The sequence below is a fragment of the Felis catus genome, chromosome A2 (assembly GCF_018350175.1).
Source record: "Felis catus isolate Fca126 chromosome A2, F.catus_Fca126_mat1.0, whole genome shotgun sequence".
Classification (NCBI taxonomy): Eukaryota; Metazoa; Chordata; class Mammalia; order Carnivora; family Felidae; genus Felis; species Felis catus.
The window spans coordinates 46,760,775-46,774,626 of NC_058369.1; the positions used below are offsets into that span (position 1 = coordinate 46,760,775).

Sequence of the window (13,852 nt, forward strand, 5' to 3'; positions counted from 1 at the left end):
GATCATGCAAAGGTCCTGAGGTAGGAATGGGCTTAGGGTACTTGAGGATCCACGTGAGGAACAACAGATTAGTGACCAACCAGAAGAGTCCTAGGAGGCGAGATCGTACAAGCAAGCAGGGACCAGACCTTGTAGGGTCTTGTAGGCCTACAAGAACTGTAGGAGTCGGTTTTATTCTAAACAGAGTGACTTGTTCTGATTTGGTTTTAGAGAAGGACAAAGGTCAAAGCACAGAGACCACTTAAAAGCCATTGCAGCTACCCAGGCCAAAGAAGATGACAGCTTAGATGAGGGAGGTGCTGTGGAAATGGGGAGAAGTAAGTAGGTTTGAGGTTCCTTTCTGAAGTAGAACCACTAGGCTTTGCAGATGGAGTGATGTGGTGTGCATGTGCTCATGCACGTGTGTGTGTGTGTGTGTGTGTGTGTGAAAGAGGGAGAGAGAGAGAGAGAGAGAGAGAGAGAGAGAGAGAGAGAGAGAGAAAGGGATCACTAAAGGACCAACGCCTAGGGTTTGGGCCTCAATAACTATGTGAATGATGGTGTTATTTATAGAAATAGGGAAGACGGGCAAAGAACATGTTTGGGAGGCAGAGGGGTCAGGGAAGTGAGAATCCTGATTTGGTCACATTCATTTTGAAATGCCTCTTTGGTGTTCAAGTGTGATATCAAGCAGACAGATAAATACAGTTTCAGGGATGGGTCTGTCCACAAACGGATATATTTAAAGCCAAGGGAACTGACATTGGAAGGTGGCTGGCTGTATTTTCCAGTTTGTAAACATCTTTACTGCAGTTTCTGAGTGATAAGAAGAACATAAAGAGAGCAGGGAGGGGAGAGAGAGAAAGATAAAGAGTGCACAATACCAATGGTATCTCTTGGCTATGTTTTGCAACAGAACAAGTGTTTGGTCACACACACACACACACACACACACACACACAAACACACACTTACACCCCACAGCCACAAACTACAAGCTGCATACACAAGTCACGTGGAAGATATACTCACGCTCAGTCCCAACCCCAGACCCTGCCTCCTTCTCAGCTGCTGCTGAGTCCTAGACCCGTTACTTGTACCGAACTTCTGTAACCTGCCAGTGCCTGAAAGGAGAAGGCATGGGGGCCCCTTCTGCCAAAGGCAGAAGGCAGTTCTGGATCCAACCCCAGACTTCTGACCTCCTGGCTGGTCAGGGAGCAGGGCTGGGATCAGCATCTGGACAAAGCCTGTATGCTGCAACAAAAGAGGGCTCAAGAGTCTCCACTGCTTCAGGCAGCCAAGGAAAATCACCTGTGTTTCCCAAAGAAACTTTCACTGGAATGAACCTGTGACTTTGGATGAAGAGGAGGCCTGGGGGAGATGGTGCTGCCTATAGCAGCCCTCTGCGACAATGCCATGGTGCTGGCAGAGACTGCCCGGAGACGGTCACAGAGCTCCCCATGTGTGAGCCATCTGTAGGTTGGACTGCTCTGCACATAACCATCGTGAACCAGAACATGAACTTGGTGTGAGCCTTGCCTGCCCATGGGACTGGCATCTCTGTAAGAGCTACAGGCACAGCTTTCCACCAGGGCCCCTGCAAACCTCATCTACTTTGGGGAGCATCCTCTGTCTTTTGTGAGGTTGCTCATCAAGCCCGGAGCCAGCATCCAGGCCCAGGACTCCCTGGGAAACATCATCTTGCACATTCTCATCCTCCAGCCCAACAAAATCTTTGCCTGCCAGATATATAACCTGCTCCTGTCCTATGATGGGAGCTGGGACCTCCTGTAGTCCTTGGACCTCATGCCCACTCACGGGGGTCTCACCCCCTTCAAGCCAGCAAGAGTGGAGGGCCACATTGTGATATTCTAGCACCTGATGTAGAAGTAGAAGCGTATCCAGTGGACATATGAGCCGCTGACCTCCACTCTCTACAATCTCACAGAAACCAACTCCTGGGGAGAGGACACATCCTTTCTAGAGCTCATGGTCTCCCCCAAGAAGCAGGTGACTCACCAGATCCTAGAACGGACCCCAGTGAAGCAACTAGTGAGCTTCAAGTGGAAGAAATATGGTCAGTGGTTGTTTTATGTTCTGGGTGCCTTGTACCTGCTCTATATGATCTGCTATGTCTACTGCCCCCTCAAGTTCTGAATTGGCAACTGCACAGATTCTTGAGATAACACCATTTTCCAACAGAGACCACTCTAGGAGGCCTATGTGACTCACCAGGACAAAATCTGGCTCATGGGGGAGTTGGTGACCAATACCAAGGTTGTCATCAACCTGCTCCCAGAGACCCTGAGTGTCTTCAGGGTTGGTGCCTATTGCTATTTTAGACAGACTGTCCTCTGGGGGCCATTCCATGTCCTTATCATCACCGATGCCTACATAGTACCAGTGAACATGGGGATGCGGCTGTCCCACATGGATGGGGAGGTGGCGGCACCCATGTCCGTCACCCTGATGCTGGGCTTGTGTGGTGTTACATACTTCACTTGAGCATTCCATCTGGAATCCTCTGTGCTTTCAATATTATGATCCGGAAGATGATTTTTGTTTTTGTTTTTATTTTTTTTAATGTTCGTTTATTTTTGACAGACAGAGAGAGAGAGAGAGAGCATGAGTGGGGTAGGTGCAGAGAAAGAAGGGGACAGAGGATCTGAAGCAGGCTCCATGCTGACAGCAGAAAGCCTGAAACAGGGCTCGAACTCATGAACTGTGAGACCATGATCGGAGCCAAAGTTGGATGCTTAACTGACTGAGCCACCCAGGCACTCATTTTATTTATTTATTTATTTATTTATTTATTTATTTATTTATTTATTTAATTTAATTAAAAACAACGGAAGTGACTCAAACCTTCTTCTCAAGCATATCATTTTTCTTTTTTTATATGTTCATTTACTTATTTCTAGAGAGAAAGAGAGAGAGTGCACAGGGGAGGGGTAGAAAGAGACAAAGAGAGAATCCCAAGCAGGCTCTGCGCTTTCAGTGCAGAGCCCAACAGGGGGCTCAAATCCCACCAACTGTGAGATCATGACCTGAGTCAAAATCAAGAGTTGGATACTCAACTGACTGAGCCACTCAGGCACCCCTTTATTATTATTTTTTTTAAGTAATCTCTAACTCAGTGTGGGGGTCAAACTCATAACCTGGAGACCAAGAGTCACATGCTTTACAGACTGAGCCAGCCAGGTGCCCCTGGCTGATGATTTTTGAAGACCTAATGCCTTTCTGTCAGCTGATGGCTTAGTTTTTTCCAGGATTTGCCTCTGCATTCTATGTCATTTTCCAGACAAAGGACCTAACAAGTCTGGGGGCAATTCCACAACTATCCCATGGCATTCTTCAGCACTTTTCAACTTTTCCTCACCATCATTGATGGGCCTTCCAACTATGAAGTGAGCTTGCCCTTTGTGTTTGGCATGGACTACTTTGCCTTTGCCATCATCGCCACACTGCTTATGCTCCACCTGTTCATCACCATGAAGGATGACACACACTGACAGGTGGCCCATGAGCGGGACAAGCTTTGGAGGGCTCAGGTCTGGCCACCATGGTGGTTCTGGAAAGTAAGCTCCCCCACTTCCTGTGGCCTCGCTCTGGGATCTGTGGAGACAGATATGAGCTGGGGAACCACTGGTTCCTACAAGTCTAGAACCACCGTGATCAAAATCCTTTGCAGGTGCTTTGCTATGTGCAAACTTTCAAGAACTCAGACAAGGAGGATGGACAAGAGCAACTTTCTGAGAGACAGCCCTCTGTTTTTTGTGATAGAAAGTGGGACCCTAGGTAGAACCTCTCTGGCCACCCATTCCCTCCACGTCCTACACTACACCTCACAGGAGCTGCATCACCAGCTTTGTGGCAACACCCCGGAACACATGAATTTTGGACTGGATCTTGGCGAAGGGAATGGAGAGGAAAATATCACAAACAGGTAGGCCTGAGTGGGGAGCAGTTAACTCTCATGCCTATTAATCATGGGAGAGGGTAGACAGAATAATTCTTAAAGGCCATGTCTCACTTCACAGCACCATTTCTGGAGATGGGCAATGGACATCTGTTGTCCCACATATTTTCTGAGCTCCTGGAAGGCCCACATCTTGGGAAAAGAAGGTATCTTTGCAAGTGAAGTTGCACTTGGCCATCAAAGACATGATGTAAGGATGCTAGACTAATGTCTGGATCATCTTTCTTTGTGCGTAACGTGGGAAGAGCCAGGCATGGCACTGAGGTTGTGGCCCTTCCCTTTTTTTCTGTACCGTGTAGGATTCTCCCTACCTAGCAACCAAACCCCAACTAGAAAACTGCAAAAAGAAAGATTTTTATCCTATTTACTACTTATTTATCCTATTTATTATTTATTTTATTATTTTTTTAAGTTTATTTACCTATTTTGAGAGAGTGGGGAGGGGCAGAGAGAGAATCCCAAGCAGGCTTCCCACTGAGAGGATGGAGACCACGTCTCAGGAACCCGTGAGATCATGACCTGAGCTAAAACCAAGAGTCAGACACTTAACCAACTGAGCCACGCAGGTACCCTATTCTTGTTTTATTTTTTATAATTATTTTTTAAATGTTTATTTTCCAGAGATGGACAGAGAGCGTGAGAGGGGGAGGGTCAGAGAGAGAAGGAGACACAGAATCCACAGCAGGCTCCAGGCTCTCAGCTGTCAGCACCGAGCCCGACGTGGGGCTCGAAACCACGAACTGTGAGACCATAACTGAGCTGAAGTCGGCCACTTATCTGACAGCCACCCAGGCACCCCCAACTTGTAATTTTTACAAAATTTTATTGTGGAAGATACACATAACATAAAATTTACTATTTTAACCGTTTCTAGGTATACAACTCAGTGGCATTAAGTCCATTCACACGGTTGCATAACCAACACTACTATTCATCTACAAGACTTTTTCATCTTCCCAAATTGAAACTGTTGTACCCATTAAACATTAACTCTTCTTTATCCTTTCCCTATAGTACCTGATAACTGACATTCTGTTTTCTGTCTATGAATTTGACTGCTCTGGGTACCTCCTGTAAGTCCAGTCATGTAATATTAATCCTATTTTTCCGGGTTTATTTCACTTAGCATGTTTTCAAGATTTATCCACATATAGCATGTATCAGGCTTCGATCCCTTTTAAAGGCCAAAAAATATTTCACTGTATGGATGTATCACATTTTGTTTATCTGTTCATCCATCGATTGACATTTGGGTTGTTTCCACCTTTTGGCTATTGTGAGTAATATGGCTATGGACATTGGTGTGCAGTTAGCTCTCCAACTCCCTGCTTTCAATTCCTTTGGGTACATCCCTACACCTGGGATTGCTGTATCTTATGGCAATTCCTGTTTAATTTCTTGAGGAACTGCCACACTGTTTTCCACAGCGGCTGTGTTATTTTACATTTCCTTGAACAATGTGCAAGGATTCCAATTTCTTCACTTCCTCATCAACACTTGTTACTTTCTGCTAACAAGCAGAAGTATTTCCTTCCCTTCCTTTCTCTTTTTCTTTTTTTCCTTCCTCCTTTCCTTTCCTTTCCTCTCCTCCCCTCTCCCCTCCCCTCCCCTCCCCTCCCCTCCCCTCCTCTCCTCTCCTCTCCTCTCCTCTCCTCTCCTCCCTTCCATCTTCCTTTTTTCTATAGCCATTCTAATGATTATGAAGTGGTATCTCATTGTAGTTTTGATTTGCATTTCCCCAAAGATTAATGACATTGAATATTTTTTCATAAGCTTATTGGCAATTTATATATTTGTCTTTGGTGAAATATCTATTCAAGTCCTTTATCCAAACAAACAAGTTTTTGGCTTTTGCAAACACCTTTTTTAGTAGGGCTTTGAGATGGTGCACGTTATGAGACGGGACACACACACCACCTGCTGGCCATTTCTTAGCATTTCCCAACACACCCTTTAGGGCAGAAAAAAGTTTTTAGTTCATGAGATTACCAAAGAAATCGGGGTCAGTGTTGCTGCCCCTGGGTCGCTGATCGTTCCCCTACTGCGAAGGAAGATCACAGATGGCATGGGTGTGTTGCAATAGTGGGAAGAACCTGGACTTGGAGCAGAGAGGACTAGACTGGAATCTTGTCTTTGCTTAAGCAAATATCAAGTCTCTTTGCCTGTAGATCCTAGAGGAGTGTGTCCAGTAAAACTTTCTGTGATGATGAAAATGTTCTATATCTGTGCCATGCCATGTGGTAGCCACTAGCCACATATGGCTGTTGAGCACTTAAAATGTGGCTGTTGTAAATAAAGAACTGACTTTTAAAAACTTCAATAGCCATCCGTGGCTAGTGACTACCATATTGGACAATGCAGTTCTTTTTTTTTTTTAATATTTATTTTTTAATATTTATTTATTTTTGAGAGAGAGAGAGAGACAGAGCACAAGCAGGGGAAGGGCAGAGAGAGAGAAACACACACACACAGAATCCAAAGCCAGATCCAGGCTCTGAGCTATCAGCACTGAACCGGACGGGGGGCTCAAACCTGTGAACTGCGAGATCATGACCTGAGCCGAAGTTGGACTCTTAACCTACTGAGCCACCGAGGCACACCTGGACAATGCAGTTCTAAAGACTCAGTTTCCTCATCTATACAATAAGGATGACAACAGCTACCTGTGAGGTTTTATGCAAAAGCAAAAGGAGATCATTTGGGACAATATCTAGCACAGTGTGTGGCTTATGACATGCAGTTATAATGTTTGTTTGGATATACACCCAATGGAATCAGTAGAACATTCTACCAGCACCCCTCCACCCATTGCTAAAATTTTCATTTATCTCCTGCTGTGAATTCAAAAGGAAAAACAGGGAATATTCATTAGTACCACAGGTCTGTCTCTCTTAAAAAACATTCTGTTTGAAATGAATCAGCCAGTGTGGTGTTATGTATTTCCCCCCCTTTTTCTGAGACGGGAGACTATATCAGCTTATGGTAAGAAAGCCATCCCAGTCAATGAATAATCAAAGGCAAAGCCAAGCAGATGATAAATCTTGGCCTCCGTGCTGTGAAGCCACCCACTAAGCAACGTTGAATAAATCTGTTCAGGCTTAGCATATTTTTCAGGGTAATTGGTTGCAGTTTTCTCAGACTCTTTGATTTTTAACCTTATCTTGGGCCTATACCAAGCTAATGAAACAGAGAATGAAGTAAGTTCTTATTTTGGTTTAAGTTTCAGGGAGAGAACCAAAGCATTAGCCTTGACAATGCTGGGAGCAAAGAAGATGTTTGTTGATGATCCTCTACCCTGACTGTGGGCAACATCTGGGCTTCAGTGTTTTTTCCCGGATGATTCCCTTCCCCTTGGAGAGGGCTACAGGTGACTTAGAGAGAACATCACAAAATACCATGTAATTAAGCTGATTATAGCTCTGTTGATGCAGGATGTTAGCAATTTAAATCTTGCGGTTAGGAGGCTGTGAGGATAAACAACAGGTATTCTCTAGAAATGGTAAATTGTGTAGGCTTAGGGTCAGGAGATCTACATTCAAGTTTCAGCTTCTCCCCTGGCCCACTCTGTGACCTTGAGCAAGTACTTAAGATCTCTGAGCCCCTGTCTTCTTGTCAGTAAACTGGATGTAATATTACCCACTTCAACAGGTGTTTGTGAGGGGAAATAAGAGAATGCCTGTAAAGTACCTATACAGTACCTGGTATGTCGTAAGGACTCAAAAAATGCTGGCTAGTGTTTTGTCACCTCTTGTTTGGAATATAGCTATGCTTCTAAGAGAGAAAATCCATAACATAGCCTTTTTGTGTCCCCCACTGTTATGGACTGAACTGTGACATACTCCCCTCCTCCCAAATTTGTATATTGAAATCCTAATCCCCCAGCACCTCAGCATGTGACTGTGTTTGGAAATGGGGTCTTTAAGGAGGTAATTAAGGTAAAATGAGATCAATTGAGTGGACACTTATCTAGCATAACTGGTGTCCTTCTAAGATGAGGAAATTTGGACACGCATCTGTACAGAGAACCATGTGAAGGCAGAGGAAGAAGACAGCCATTTGCAAACGAAGGAAACAGTCCTCAGAAGAAACTCACCCTCCTGACACTGGTTTCAGACTTCTAGCCTGCAGAACTGTGAGAGGATACACATCTGTTGTTGAAGCCACTGCTCTGTGATACTTGGTTATGGCAACTCTAGCAGCCCAATACGCCCACTTTGCTTTGTGCCCCTTGTTGGTCTTCTCAGCAAATACTTTGATGCCTACTGTGTTCCAGGCTCTGAGGTCACAAAGAAGAACGTCCCTACACTCCTGGGGCATTTATTCTAGTGTAATGTGCAAATAAGATAATTCCTATCAATGGTGCAAAAGCCCCAAAGTAGCCCTGAGCTTGGAGCATTGAGAGACTAGAATGAAGGCCTGTATGGATGGAGCGGGTTGGTGAGAGAGAAAAGACGTGAAATAAAGTGGGGATACAAAACAGAGTGGATCCAGTCCATCAGCTACAAGTTTTTTATTTTATTTTATTTTTAAATTTTTTTTTTCAACGTTTATTTATTTTTGGGACAGAGAGAGACAGAGCATGAACGGGGGAGGGGCAGAGAGAGAGGGAGACACAGAATTGGAAACAGGCTTCAGGCTCCGAGCCATCAGCCCAGAGCCTGACGCGGGGCTCGAACTCACGGACCATGAGATCGTGACCTGGCTGAAGTCGGACGCTTAACCGACTGCGCCACCCAGGCACCCCCATCAGCTACAAGTTTTTATGTGAGATTGATTTATGGAAAGCCAGCCCCAGAACTCAGTCCCTCTGACCTCTTGGCCACCGCTGTCCTCATAAACACCATCATGATTCTTGTTGAGTGGATTCATGATTGTGGCAGGCTCTGATGCACCGATCTTCCTTCAGGGAAGAAGGATTACTCCCTCAGGAGCTGGCAATGATGCTCAAAGACAGCCTTCTGTCGTCAGCCCACACTGGGGATCGCATTAACTAAGGAAAACAGCCTTGCCTTGTCATGCTTACTTCCTAGGTCATGCCTCCCTCGGGAGTTGCTGTAACTCGAGACAATTCAGAAGGACTTCAGAGCCCATGAGATTGGCTGAGACCTTTGTTGAGTCGGCCTTGCCTGTCAGTTCTCCCTCTGTCCACTCCTACTTCTGTGGCTTCCTTTCCAAGAGCACTACCTGATTAACATCTTGCTGCTAATCTCTATCTCAGAATCTACCCCATTGACAGCCCCACCTATGATAGTGTCCCTACTGAACATCAAACATGGATGAACCAGCAAATATAGAAGATCTTCAAGGCTTCCAAATTGGAGGAAGGATGTGCATCAGGCAACCGTGAAGCAATGAGACATGGAATCCGTTTTTGGAGGAGATCGTGACCCCACTTGGACAGTCCCCTTTGAGTGGTCCCTTAGGCATGGGCTACCACCCTGCACCTGTAGTTCCTGGTGACTGGACCAGTGACAAGCGCCTGACTGAAAGGCAGTCCTTTATAGGTCGTCCAGTGGCCTGAGAAGATGGTGTTTTGCAAGTGCTCTCACAGATGGCGTCTGTCTACCTCTCCAGACTCTTCTCGCAATGTGCTCTTCTCCACCTTCCCTTTCCAGTCATGCTGGCTTCCTGAAGCTTCTCCCTCCCTAAGACACTTCACATACTATTTCTTCTCTGAAGCAAGCCACATTCCTACACCATCACCCCCAACCCCTGTCAGCAAGTGACTACTTGTCCTTTTCTCTCCTGAAAGTCACTTCACTAAGGAACCAATCCCTTGCAACTCTCTGACTTGATGCTCTTTGTAGCTTCCTTCATGATACTGATGCCAGCATTGTCACCTAGCAATATGGTTACGTTGTGGTAACCAACTTTACAATATGGTTATAGTAAACCTCTATTGTTTGATTAATGTCTGCGTGCCACACCAGGCTGTCAGCAACGTGCGAGTAGGCTCCAGTTCTGTTTTGCTCACCTCTGTATTCTCAGTTCTTAGCATGATGCTTGGAGCCCAGTAGTATTTGTTGAGTAACTACCAGGGATCTTACTGAATGGTGGCTGAATGAGCCAAATCAGTCCTGATTCTTTAGAAGTTTATGTTAGAAAAATGCATACAGAGTCAGAGTTGGTAAGGATTAGGCTGGAGCAGCAGTTCTCAAAGTATGGTCCAGGGACCCCTGGAGGTCCCTAAAATTCCTTCAGAAGGGCCACAAAATGAAAACTATTTTCCTCTTATTCTAAGATATTATTTTTCCTTCTGTCACTCCCATTGTCTCATGAGTGTACAGAATATGAGAAGTCCAGGCCACTTGGGTGGCTCAGTTGGTTAAGTGTCAGAACCTCGATCTCAGCTCAGGTCTTGGTCTCAGGGTTGTGAGCTCAAGCCCCACGTTGGGTTCTATGTCCGCATTGGGACATAGAGCCTACTTAAAAAAAAAATAAGAAAAGTTCATTTTGTAGTTTCAGATTCCACATTGTTAACTAATCTTTAAGAAAGTACCCCTTGTCAAGTTTTGGAGTGATATCAAAAAAGAGTATTCACAACTCCCTGAAAAGTTTATTAAAATATCCCTCTCTTTTCCAATGATACATATCTCTGTGAGCTGGGTCTTCTTTAAGCAATTTAACCAAAACAACATATGGCAATACATTAATGTAGAAGCATGTATGAGAATTCAGGTATATCCTAATAAGCCAGACATGGTAAGGGAATCGAAAAAAATGTAAAACGGAGCCATACTCCTCATTAAAGATATTGTTTTGAAAAACATAGTTATTTTTCATAAAACATTATTTCTATTAACATTTCATGGGTTTGTTATTAGTTTTATGAAGTAGCAATTTTTAAAATTTTCCAATTTTCATTCCCAGGCTGATAAATATCAATACAAACAATTCACATAAGTATAAGCTCTTTGGGGTCATTAATAAATTTCAGAAGTGCAAAGGGGTCTTGAGACCCAAAAATTTGAGACTTGCTGGGGTCAAGTATTCCTCAGAATTCTTTTGGACGCCAGAGAGATATGCAACTCAAGCAGCCACAAGACAATACCTGTGTTTCTTCATTTCTTGTTCCTTCTCCCCTCAGTGTTTTCTTCATGCTCATCTTTCCCCAGAATGACCACCAGCTGCTCCAGGTTTATGTTCAATTAACTTAGCAAATTCAGCACGTTTTTGCTACTAGTCCCAGCAAAAGCCCCAGTGCACACTCTCCTTGGGCTGACTCCCACCATGTTTCCACCCCGAAGCCAATCACCATGACTCTGGTTGGTCAGGCCGTCATCTTCAGTTCACCCCTGGGATGGTAAGTTGTGTGTGGTCAGTCTTCAAAGAACCATGTGGACTGAGAAGGGTGGCCCATCAGAGGAAACTCAGAAAGCTTTTACCCTGAGAAAGGAAAGGATGGGTGGTGACAAATCAGTAAACAATATTTGTCATTTGGGGAAGATATGAGTAAAACAATGAGGAAATCAGAGAATAAGTTCTACTAAGGAGGATTAACAATGAGTAGACTTTAAGGCATTTAGGTCCTGAATAAATAAATATCCTCTCTTTTGTCTCAAATCTCTTATCTCCCTTAGCATCTGCAGCAGTTTTTGGAAGGTGCATTCTAGAAAAGAAGACAGTAGACAGAGGTGAGTGGGACAGGGAAAGCTGGGCTGAGAAATAAATGTCAGAACATGATGAGTAGTAGGAGGTGTTCCTGGCTTCCTGTTCCTGTCCTAGCTGAGTGCCCTCATGATGACGGAGAAGCTGTGCTTTGTGTTGATTGGATATAAGCATCTGTGGTATTTGGGGGGCTCTCTAGCTGCATTCCGACACAAACTGAGTCACCTCTCATGCCTTCACCTCCAAACCTAACTATCTTGAGTCCAGTTCCCTCTAGCTTATGATCCATATAAGGGGACACTGAGGAAGAATAAGGTAATGATAAAAGAGGCCAATACTGGAGTTTGGAAGGAAGACTTGGGGTTGAGAGTCCTTTAGTATTTCTCAAATAAAGACGTGGATAAAGTTGCCTGTTACTGCTCCAAAGGAGACAACTGTCCCCGGAGAACTAACCCTCCACAAAGGCACTCTTTCCCTCTATCATTGCATGGACAGGCCTTCACTCTGGACTTTCACATGTGAAGGCAAGTTTAGACTTGTTCTGTGTGGATCCAAGACAGGGGAGAAGACCAGGGGTGGAAAATACCAGCACATAGATTTTGTCTCAGTGTAAAGGAAAATTTTTAATAGAATGGTCCAGAGCTGGAATGGGCTGCCTCAGGTGTGTGTTTTGGTGGGGAAGAGTCACTTACCTGCTAATTTCATAGCTTCATTTTCTTCAAGGTTATCAGTCTTGCAGGTGCTGAAAACCAGAATGCAAGGTAAGCACAAGATAAATTACTATTTACTCTGAAGAGCTCCTTCTCTTTTCCTTCCTTCCTTCCTTCCTTCCTTCCTTCCTTCCTGCTTGCCTGCCTTCTTTTGAGGGTCAATTCTTCATTTTGTTATAAAGACAGGAATCTGGAAAATACATTGTTTTGAAATTTTTTTGGTTGTCCCTCACATTCTGGAGACCCTTCCCCCACTGTCTCCCAGCCCCACCAGGATTAATCTGTTCAAATTCAAATACGAACTTGTAAATTACAACAGCTATACAAAAACAGGAGAAAAAGAAAGCCAGATAGAAAAGTTAGCCTGGGCCAGCAGTGTCACTTGCCTAAGGTGCTGAACAGGAGCTTATGTTTCTCTTTTTTTCTTTTCTTCCCTCCTTTGTTTTCAGGAATCGGGTCTGAAGCAGTGGGTGGTTCCAGGTTCATGAAGGCCAGCTTGGCTCAAGGGATCTTGGAATCAGACAGAGACAGGATCTGAATTATCACTCTTCCCATTATCACTCACAGGGAAGACAGGAACCAGGCTGTTCTCATCTTTGTAGCAGTTTTGGGTCAAACATCTGCTTTTGCTCTTCCAACCCTGGCATCTAGGCAAAGCAAGGGAAGGGAAGTTTTCCTTCAGACTCTTGATGCCAAACGAGGAGTGCCCTGAGGCCATGGGTGACAGGGGGGTCAGCAGAGAGTCTGTGCTCTAGACTTGTACTAAAAGGACAAAGAGAGAGGGCCCCAAGGATCAAAGCAGAGCTGAAGGAGCAGATAAAAGAACTGAAGGCAGGAAACTACTGATTGTTTCAGGGAATGTGGACTTCTGACTAGCCCTGTCCTTTGCTGCTTTCCTCACAAGCTTTCTCCCAGTATTGGTGCTTCCTCTTTTCAGTGTCACCGAGAACATCTCTGGGGTTTCCTGAGAGGCCTTAGTAGAGGATCCCATTTCTTGAGGCCCAGCCAGAGAACAGCCCTGTGCTGAGAGCCCCTCAACGCATGGCCTCACACCCCAGACAACCTCACCTGTACATCTTGGAAACAGCGGCTCCCATCTCCTCTGCACTAAAGGACCATGGGCATTGTTAAGAAATTTGATGTTTATTCTCTGGGTTCCTGGTGCCTGAATCTGCTAGGACCTTATGTTCCAATTCTACTACCCCAACCAGTTTTCTAAGGTTCTGGTATCTAGTTAGGGAAGCCACTTGTGTCCCTAAGCTCCTCTGGCCCTCTAGAAAGTGACTGATTACAACAAAAACTTGCAAATTGATCTCTTTAAAATTACCACCATCATAAGTAGGATGATCACTCACAGGATGATGCCAATAAGAGCAAAAGCCTTCATTTTTTGAATGCTTAGTGTCTTACAAGAATGAACAACTTTATTTCTTTCAGCAACATTATGACATAATCACTATTACTATGCCTATTTTACAGATTAGGAAACCAAGGCCCTGAAAAGTTCATTGAGCTTTCCAAGAGCACATAGTTTAGCCTTAAAAATGGAATTCAGGACCTAGTCTACCTGACACCA

The 13,852-nt window shown here is 44.6% G+C and overlaps 1 pseudogene; it reads left to right on the forward strand.

Annotated features, from left to right (window-relative positions):
• Positions 1–1,118: 1,118 nt before the first annotated feature.
• On the forward strand, positions 1,119–11,115 carry LOC101088822 (annotated as a pseudogene).
• The last annotated feature ends 2,737 nt before the right edge of the window (positions 11,116–13,852 follow it).